The sequence below is a fragment of the Spodoptera frugiperda genome, chromosome 3 (genome assembly GCF_023101765.2).
Source record: "Spodoptera frugiperda isolate SF20-4 chromosome 3, AGI-APGP_CSIRO_Sfru_2.0, whole genome shotgun sequence".
Lineage (NCBI taxonomy): Eukaryota > Metazoa > Arthropoda > Insecta > Lepidoptera > Noctuidae > Spodoptera > Spodoptera frugiperda.
In genome coordinates, this window is record NC_064214.1 from 6,625,776 (window position 1) to 6,635,515 (window position 9,740).

The 9,740-nt window shown below is 39.8% G+C and overlaps 1 protein-coding gene across 10 annotated transcripts in view; it reads right to left on the minus strand.

The window, feature by feature from the left end:
• LOC118273999 (protein sidekick-1) overlaps positions 1 to 7,382 on the minus strand; it is a 138,161-nt gene extending 130,779 nt beyond the window's left edge. For all 10 annotated transcript variants that reach the window (XM_050705680.1, XM_050705676.1, XM_050705667.1 and 7 more), the window contains exon 1: positions 7,029 to 7,382. The gene's annotated coding sequence lies outside the window, so the exon portion shown is untranslated. The remainder of the gene's footprint in view (positions 1 to 7,028) is intronic.
• Between the last annotated feature and the right edge of the window lie 2,358 nt (positions 7,383 to 9,740).

A 9,740-nucleotide genomic window follows, 5' to 3' on the forward strand; every position in this document is an offset into this window, starting at 1 on the left:
TAACGCAGAAAACAATCGAGCCACCGCGGGATCGAAGTGCTAACAAAATTCCAATAAACGTGCCCGTGCCCGCTGCCCAGTGACCGCTGTGCCCTGCCCGATGCCCGATGCCCGCTGGCCGTCGAATTTCAACTTTTCAGCACTTTTAAATCCAATTTTGCGAGTAGGAATTTATGGAGTTCAGGGGTTACCTGACGGTTGGCGCGTCCATTTTATTTCCTGCTATTGTCCTGTATCGGATTCTATTTCATAGTGCGGTCATGTCACTTTGATTTTTGGTGGTGTAAGCTTTATTCTACATACACGTATGTTCCAGTTACTGTCTGCCTATATGTTTCACGTCATAGAGAGCATAGTTTCTTGTTTCGTTATGAATGTATGCCACGTTACAGTTAGTACTGTATGTCTGAAAGATAAATGGCAGCCACTCCCAGTAAATCAGGTAACTTATTCTAGCAGGAAAGGTTACAGAAAATATACGTATATTGAATAACTCCCACAAAGTTCACTTAAGTCGGCCAAGATTAGTCGCATGCTAGTTTATTCCGGTATGTGCCATTGAGACACAGCCGTTATCCCGCTAATGCAGTATGAAAGCAAATCGCAGGTTACAAACGAGCGGATCGAAGTAGAACTAACGATAATGCCGGATTACGAGCGCACTCCACCATCCGCTGCACACTGCTGCACCGACTTACCGCCGCTGCTTACAGCGTATGAATTTATTTCAGTTATGTTCCTCAAGCACGGCTTGCTACATTGCAGGGCTTCGGGGTTTCGTAACACTACATATTATTTGAATCACTGAGCTACGGCTTAGGAATATGTTTTTATACATATAAAATATTATGTATAAAAATATATACACACATAAACCACAAGTAAATGTTCCACATTTGATTAAAGGCACAAAAATAAACTTTAAACTTAAATTTTATAACCGAAATAAGATAGACCATTCCATATAGGAAAAATCAACATGAAAAAGTTTTTCGTGTTAAATCGTGATATGTATTAAAAAGTAAAAAGTATTTTTGGACATAACACCACCCTATTTAATATTTTTTTAAGCTTTATTAAAAAGATATTATGTACATATTATTTAGTTCCAGAGCTTTACAGTCATGTTCTCACATTGAAAATATAATCATATTATTCTGTGTAATAATTTTAATTCCAGAATGTTAGTATAATCTATTTTCATTTAATCTCATTTATTATTTAAAATTAATGAACTTTTCATTTGTGCATTCATAATAAATATTATTTAGTTCTAAAATCTAGGTATTATGTGGAAAATCTAGCTGAAATTCACAAAATACGCATTTTATAATTAAATAAAATAAACATGACGTCAGGCGATTTCACAATTAAATTTAAATGGTAAATGGGTTTCATAATTCGAAGTACAATAAGAGGTGTTGAATTTAATTCTAGTATACAGAACAAACGTTTAATTTTTATTAATTTCTCTATATATATCCTATTTTGTGTCGACATTCCAGTAAATATAATAATTTATTACACAGCTTACTACTGTAAGTACTGCGAATAAATATACACAAGTAGTATGAATATTGAACAAGTCAATAATAGGTACCAAATACATTAGTTATTTGATAAAGATGATAATAATTTGGCGGCAAATAAGGAAAAATGACGTAAAGGTAGGAAGCTGTTTGTCACCGAGCCCCAATACCAGGAACACACCTACTGTTGCCGGCGATAATAGCAATACAAAGCGGTGTGACTGCTGCCTTATTGGTAGACTTTATCTTGCGGTTCAAAGAAACACAGATTACGTTCACAAATAATAATAAATGGAATCCATTAGCACCCACACCTAAACCGATTACACAAGATAAACTCGTTGGGTGTGCAAACAGGTTGAATCTGCAAAACTTTTTTGCTAACTGATCTTCGATATAATAAGTGTGTGATGGCCACTAACTCGATTGGCAGCGGCGCACCAGCCGCGGCCAGTACTTGCTGGCCAGCGGTCCTTAATTAATGTCTAGAGGTCGACTCGCGCTCTTTGATGTTTCACAGACTCGTCGCTTGTATCGTGGATAACGTTACCTCAACACTACTCATTAACGGTAACAGCATAAATACTGTGAATTGACAAAAAATATTACTTTCGTTTATATTATAAAGAAGAGGTTTTCGCATTTTCTGAGAAAACACCTCAAGCTATGTTTGTGTACGCGCTGTAAAACTTTTCACAAATATTTATAAAGCGCCAGTTTAATCATGCCCTGGAGCTTGATTGTTATTACAATGTACTAAGACGATTATTTCGTTGTTATAAGGATTATAAAGGTCTTATCCAATTAGATGCTAAATATTATTTGCCGTAGCTTAAGCCCAACGTAACAGCTGAGTAGCTTGTTGAAATCATAATTACGCGATGATACAGCCGGGGTGCTTAGTTAGTGTAACACTGGTATGTGGGGTCCACTCACTGCCCCCGGCTCCCTGGCCGCTGTGAAGGTATTCAATAGGCGGCTACTTGATCGCTCAATCGAGAGACTTTTTAATTTTTCCTCTGTATAAACATAACTGGAGGGCGAGAGGGTGAGGACGTTCGAGGCAATAACTCATAAAGGCATGCTCGGCTCTATAAATTACTCGAGGGCCGTTCGATAGAATATCGACAGGCCAACGTGACCACACTGCAGTATGCCTCGCAGATCTATATCGGGCCGACACCTCACTGATTCATTCCCGTATACAGATCTGCTTTTTCTGTTCTGTTTTTTAATTAGAAAATGACAAAGTGATGTTTCACGATAACAAAGTTTCATTTGTAGATTAGAACAGAACAATTCGTTAATATGTAGTAGAGTTTTAATAATCTTGTTGCAAATAGTCTTGTCTTGCTCCTGTTTTGAGTAATTACAAACAAACCACTCAGTATGGCGATTCGTTTCATTTCTAAAGAACACGACGAAAGCACTTGTAAAGAACAAAAAGAATAAGCAACCAGAATGGAAGATGTTCTTATAAATTCTCCGCGGAGATAATTAAAGGCGTCTCAAAAGGAGGTCGAGGTTTGTGATAGTTTCCACGTTTTCAATGGGAGCGTGTAATTTTTCATAGTGTCGGTGGCGATAAATCAGTGCGCACACGGCAGCCATATTTCATAGCCGGTCAGTTCTCAAGCGATCCAATAAATTGCGGCGACCAGTGCGGCCGGCGTGACTGCTGCGCGCCTAGTCTCAGCCGCGCCCCCCCCCCGCTACTCTCTACTTATTATAATATAATCTGCACTGATGTACCTGCTATAGTCCTTTTTACTGGCGTTATTAAGTAATTATAGTAATTTTAAACACAAAATTATGGAAATTCCGTTTTTAACTTGTAAGAAAGCCTTGAAATGTCGTGCTGATGTAGTTATTAACCATTTTGTCAATTATGTTGTTATTTATTCGTTTCTTGTAATTACTTGTTGTTTAAAGCTTTTATAACATTTTAATGTTATACTATTTCTGTGAAAAAGTATTAAATTGATAATTTTAGCAAAATATCCGAGTGTAAAGTTTTGCTTCATCATTTATTTATTCATATAATCAGTAGTTGTAACATTACTAATTAATTTTAATGCACAACATTTTAAAGTGTCACAACGTGAAACCTAAAAAAAACAAAATATAATGAAAATAAAATCTTCACATAAAACAAAATCTCTACATCAGCAATATTATGACCAGAATAATCACTTAATAATCTCACTAAAGTGTTTTTTAATACTCTTATTGCAATACTGAATGGTACTGTATGAACTCTAGTATCTCTAGTCATTCATCTCATACAAAACATGGTAAAGGAAATATTGTTATTAAACACTATATTAATATAACATTTGTCTTGTTATCAAAGACGCCACTCACTGCCCTCTCTATCTACTCCTGTATCAGTGCGCACCTGCCCGTGTGTCTCAATATATCGCCTGTACACTGTATCGTTCGCTTGTTTCCCGACATTCCTAGAGCCCACAACAACGCTTCGTATGTATTTATTCTATCAAAACTTTACTCACTTTTACACAGTTATTGTTCTATTTTCCGGTCTAATATGAAATAGGAAAGGCTTTTCCTCATTCGTCAAGTTATCGACAGTGTAATTGTTAACTACTACTTTATTTTAACTTAAACAAACAACAAACATATAGAATTGTCTTTAATATTTGTATGAAGTTCCGTGTTTGGATTTGATACAACCATTTGTTAAAAGGCACTTAACAAAACATCGGCTACTTATTATTAAGTTACTCTAAATGGCCATCGAAAAATAATGTCAATCATATCTAAATATATTATTAATCCATGATTTAAATACATTGTGTGTATGTGAATCTTGTGCAGCTTCGAGATTGAGTTCATATTCCGACATATAAAGAAAGACGCACGATTTCACGTTCAAGATTTATTCTTTTCTCTCGTATTCTGAAATAAATATTTACCAGTACAGCGGTACGTACACAATGACAATGAGCTCAACAAATAAAACCAGCTTTGCATCACAATATTCGACGCGGCCATTGTTTAAATTCTATTCTCTCTGTCTCCAGATATTGACCTTCTCGTTGCCAATTGTAAAACCTGCGCTCCGATAGCATTTTTCAAAATCAGCTTTTTTCCGATCTCAGTTACACAATAGATATTTTATCTGGACCATTAACTCATTAATAAAAATGTCAAAACTATACAGCAAGATAATGGAGAAAGTCAATCTCTATAAACCTTACTTCTGTAAAGTGTCAGACTTGTACCGCCGGCTGCCGGTGTGGCGGCCACTCCACAGCTTGGCGCACTATTAGCGCCGACAGTGCGTGGTAGAAGGAGGATAGGGATTTTAAAGCACATTCATCGTTATAAGGGTTCGTCTTGAAATTAGTTGCCGAAATTCTCGGCACAAACTTTTGGATCCGGCATCACCGTGCGGCCGCCGCGCGCCGGCCGCGCCGTCAAACGAGTTCGGTTTTATCCTTTTCTTTATTTCAATATATTCTTCAGTTCGGAGCAGAGATGAAAGATAGAATTAAGGCGGCCTTTGTTGTACACACTTTCTCGAGAATCCATAGAATCAGTTGGAAGCGGGAACATGTTTCTCTTTATTTATTGATCCTTTGTCTCTGACGGTGGCTGGAGTACTGACGCATGGCTTTCCTCGTTGTGTGCTGACTCCCGACGACAACATCGCGGCGTTTTGTTTCTCCTCCCGATTAGATAAAAGATTCGATTGTCAATTGTTACCGGCATACAATCGTATTTACATTGATCACGTTCCTTCTCGATCCTCGCGGAACTATTTATTGATGTCATTGTTCAAAGAGACGATTGTTTGACATTTCCAATAATAAATGTTTATGTTTTCTTATATCGCTCGCTCATAGTTTTATTCCTACAACAATAGTTGGCATTACGTAACCTTTTGTACTTTAATTTAGCAAAGGTTAGGCTTTTTATTTGTACATTAATTTAATGGAACTCCTTTATTCTTGGAAGTAGGAGGCAGATAAACTATTTCCAACACTGTTGTTGCTAACAATTCTAGTATTTCGTCTTCCGTGATTAAATCTTTTAGAATGCAATATGAACAATACAATTATTAGAAAAGATAAGTAAGTGGAAGTCGGAGTCTTGTCCAAGTCCAGTAACGAGTGCTACAAGGTGCGGAGTCATTACTCGTGTCAATCCGCTTCCACAATAATCCATCGCCAACGTTCCCGGTGAGCTAATGAATAGTTGTCGGCTACGACTGAACATCATCACGTACGCCCTGGGCCTAGATCATCATACAGAGCTCAGAGTATTTGATAAAAAATACTCTTACTATATGCTATACTCGTCCTTGTTCATGCGATTAAGCAATAAAGTAAACTCTTATGTCAAATAACGATCTGGTTCGTCCATCTTATCGCGGACTTTATGAACGAGTATGTCAATGTTATCCACATGTTGAGATATTGACCTCGCGGTAATACGACTGCGATGACCCTCCCGGTGGCTGCGCAAACAAAGACACGCCGGTATTTAATATTAATAATATGGCGGAGGTGCTCCGGATCCCGGAGTGACAACTTTTTGTTTTGTTGACTTATTCGTCTTCGCGTGCGGTGACAGATTGCCTCGCGGAGCGCCGAAAATTGCTTTTTGTTTCTGTAATAATACTCGTGACAAGTATATTCCGCGGGATTTTGATGAATTGACGCTGATTGTGCGTTCTTCGTACTGGTGCAGACAATGATTGTTCAAAGTTCATCCGCGACAAGAGACCATAGACGAAGCCGGTAATAATATAATTAGTGGCGAGTGTGCTTCGCGGGACCTTTGCGCTGTGACTTTGTACAAATTGAAAAAAAAAGAAATCAGTACCATTGACCTCGTAATCTGAAAATCTTTTTAAAGCAATGTCATTTTAACGAAGGTCCCTTAAGATTGTAACAAAAAAAGAATATTAAATTACAAGCTATTTTCCAAAATGGAGATAATGAACCGAAGAAATACGAATCTCTTTGTTCGCGAAGTGATCCCTACTTAATTAATTCCTTGGGGAATATGAAAAAAAAGTTTTGTTAAGTTCGGAAGCAAATAATGCTGCGACTGCTCCGGGGACACTCGACTACTTATAATTTGTTCCCAAGTTTTCTCTTCACCTAATTTCCTTAGTAGCTATCGTCTTTTCAATGAACACAATACTTTTAAAACACTTTGAAGATGTTCCGTTGACTGTGAACTCGAGAATTAGGTTTACAATAATATGCGAGCTGACCTATATATTTGAGAGAAGCGGGTGTCCGTTACGCAATGGTTCATTAAACGTGGATCACACAAACGTCTGTCATCTGGTACTGACGACATGCTTCTATTTACCCGCGTCCGCTCGCCGCTCGATCCTTTTTCTCAAATAGCCCAAAGTTTGTTTATTGATAATAAACATTTGCTCGGCCCACTGGCCCACTAAGTTTGCCCTATCAATCATCCGCAATGTATCGTAAACTTACTTACTGAGTATGAACTTACCTATTTGTGAAGTTCCGTTCGAGAGGGAAATATCACGAACCACTTCACTTGTATTGTTACTTACTGAGTAGTTTAACTTTAGCACTGAGTTACTTTTGTTTGCACTATTTTGTTTGTTTTAATCAATTTACGGTCTGGAAACTATTTGTTTAATTCTTTGTTATGTAAACACTGAGCACTTGAACATTTCCTCAGAAGAGATCCATCACCGAGCACTGGTAGCGGCACACGTGAGCGAGTTTACTTTGACACGCGGCGACAACACGCCGACATCGCGGTATAGATTGATGGCGCCCAACGTGGGACCGGGCCGAGCGAGCCACAGCGTGCACGTGCATGCGCTCCGCCGACCGGCTAGATACTGCCGGGTGCGCACGCCTGAGCCCGGCCATCCCCCCCTCCCCGCGCGCCCACACCCCCTATACACCCGCTGCAATTCGGCACACAAAAAATCACATCAGAAAAGAAACCTTTCTCTGTCAGTGAGCTTCAATGGTCGTTCTCTCACCCCTTAGGACTTAAGTGCTGCTCGTTCAGTTATTAGTTATCTTACTTTTATCGGTCTCTAATGACTACTTTGCAATAATTTATGATGGCCGCGTGGATGGGTGCTAATTTCTCTTTGGTTGTAAACACTTAGGTATGTAGATTCGTTTTCCGACTTGCAGCTAGATAAGTAATGCTTCACGTTACATTTCAGAACACTTGAACATCAAACGGGACGAGCTCAAAGCGTTTTTGCTTATTTTCATACATTACTTCTCCCGCCGTTTACGGAACTTATTACCATGATGTATTCTTTTATTTACCTGCTCCGTTACTTTTTTTTTTTTTTTTTTTTTGAGGGGGGAAATCATCCAATGACTTCTCCCGCCTTGGGTGAGGCAAGGAGGAGTGTCAGACTCTTACTGACTAAAAACCACCCCGTTCCTTCTCCTGCTTTGAGCCGGAGCCCCGGTAACCTTTTACGTTGTCCGCAGCTCCGGATCAGGCATCAGCCCAACTGGGCCCCATCTGTGGTGGTCTGGCTCTTTGAGGCGCGCGCGGAACGCGACGCGCCGTACGCACGGGTCTGGTTGTGGTCGGGCGGCGAGCTACCCTTACTCGCCGTCCGCAGACCCGCACTTACGGTGGCCGGAGATCGTCACGCGATCCCCGACGCCCGGAGTGTCTTCTGCGGCGGCTGGGGCGTGAGGAGGATCGTTCCCTCACGCGCTCCGCCTCCTCCTTAGCTAGCATGACTGCTTCGCAGAAGGAGGAGACGGCGTCCCATTCCCCCTCGCTCCGCACCATGGCCTGAACCAAAGCCGGACGCGAGAGGTCACCGTCGCTGATCACATCCCTGAGGACACGGCGGTGCTCAGCCCATGCAGGGCACACCGCTACTGTATGCTCCACCGTGTCCTCCGGGTGATCCACGCAATGCCGACACCCGGGCGTTTCCTCCCGCCGAATCCGAAACAGGTACCTACCGAAACTTCACCTGCTCCGTTACTTGCGATCTAAACATAAAGTACTGCTTTATCCTGTTGCACAAACTGCAAGAAACTGGAATTGCATTTTTTTAATATTAAATTATAACGAGATAGATTCTTCCTTTCGAAATGTGTATAAATAGTTTACTTGAACATGTCTGAACAAGTGAATTCTCGTATAGTTGTTGAATATTCAACCGGTATCGCAGCGAGGTGCTAGTTTTGTGCTTGAAGCGAAAGTCAGGCAACAAGACGCTCAGTTAGAAGTTGTGCGTTGTGCTGGCGAGGGGCACTTCTGGGACACTGCAGCGCGACTGTAGTGTGAACTGTACCACTCACACATACGAACAGTATAAATTATGCTTTTGAACACACTTCTATATGTATTAGAACAAAAACTTACTTTACTTAGATACTTCTGAAATAAATTTATGCATTTTACTCGTAGTGACAAATAATGAACAAATCGATTTAAAATTATAATATCTGATAAATGATATACCAGTTTTTGGCACAACTACTCGTCACTGCTGCCACTGGAGTAGTGCTGTAGATTTATGAAGGTAATCAGAACCAGCTCAAGGTCAGGTGGCAACAAGGTGCCCGCCGAAGGTAGGTCAATGTTTGGCTCCCTTTACACAGCTGTACACACACACGTGTACGTGGGTGTGTACGTGTGTACCGTGCACTGCAATATTGGAGTTGATTAATTGATTGATAGCCTATCGGAGAGCTAACTATTTGTTTTGACCTCAGCAATTACTTAGTAATCCTGGGATACTTTCACTACTCTTCTATTACTGGAATTAAATAAATTGAAGGAATGAAAAGGTTTTGTTGTAGTCTAGTTTATTGTGACTACTCAACATGTTCAAGAATCAAGATGAAATTTGAAACAAGGGTAGTTTATGGTTTGGAAAAACATATACGCCAGTCATTTTATCCCTTGGTAACGCGGACAAAACCGCTGGCAGGAGCTAGTGTAACACATATGATCACACCTTATTCGCCGGTTATATTTTAATAGCTTTGACATTAATCACACAATATCATTATTATTATTGCAGCTTAGCAGTTTATAATGCAGTTTGTTTTGATACCCTGGAGGATCCTCCTCCGTGAGAACAACAGCTTCATAAATCAAATTGTAAATAGTTACGGATCACTATATCTTGGATGCAATTCTTCATATTCTTTAAGCTATGAAACGGTGAATAAGTTGCTATTTTTCATTTCA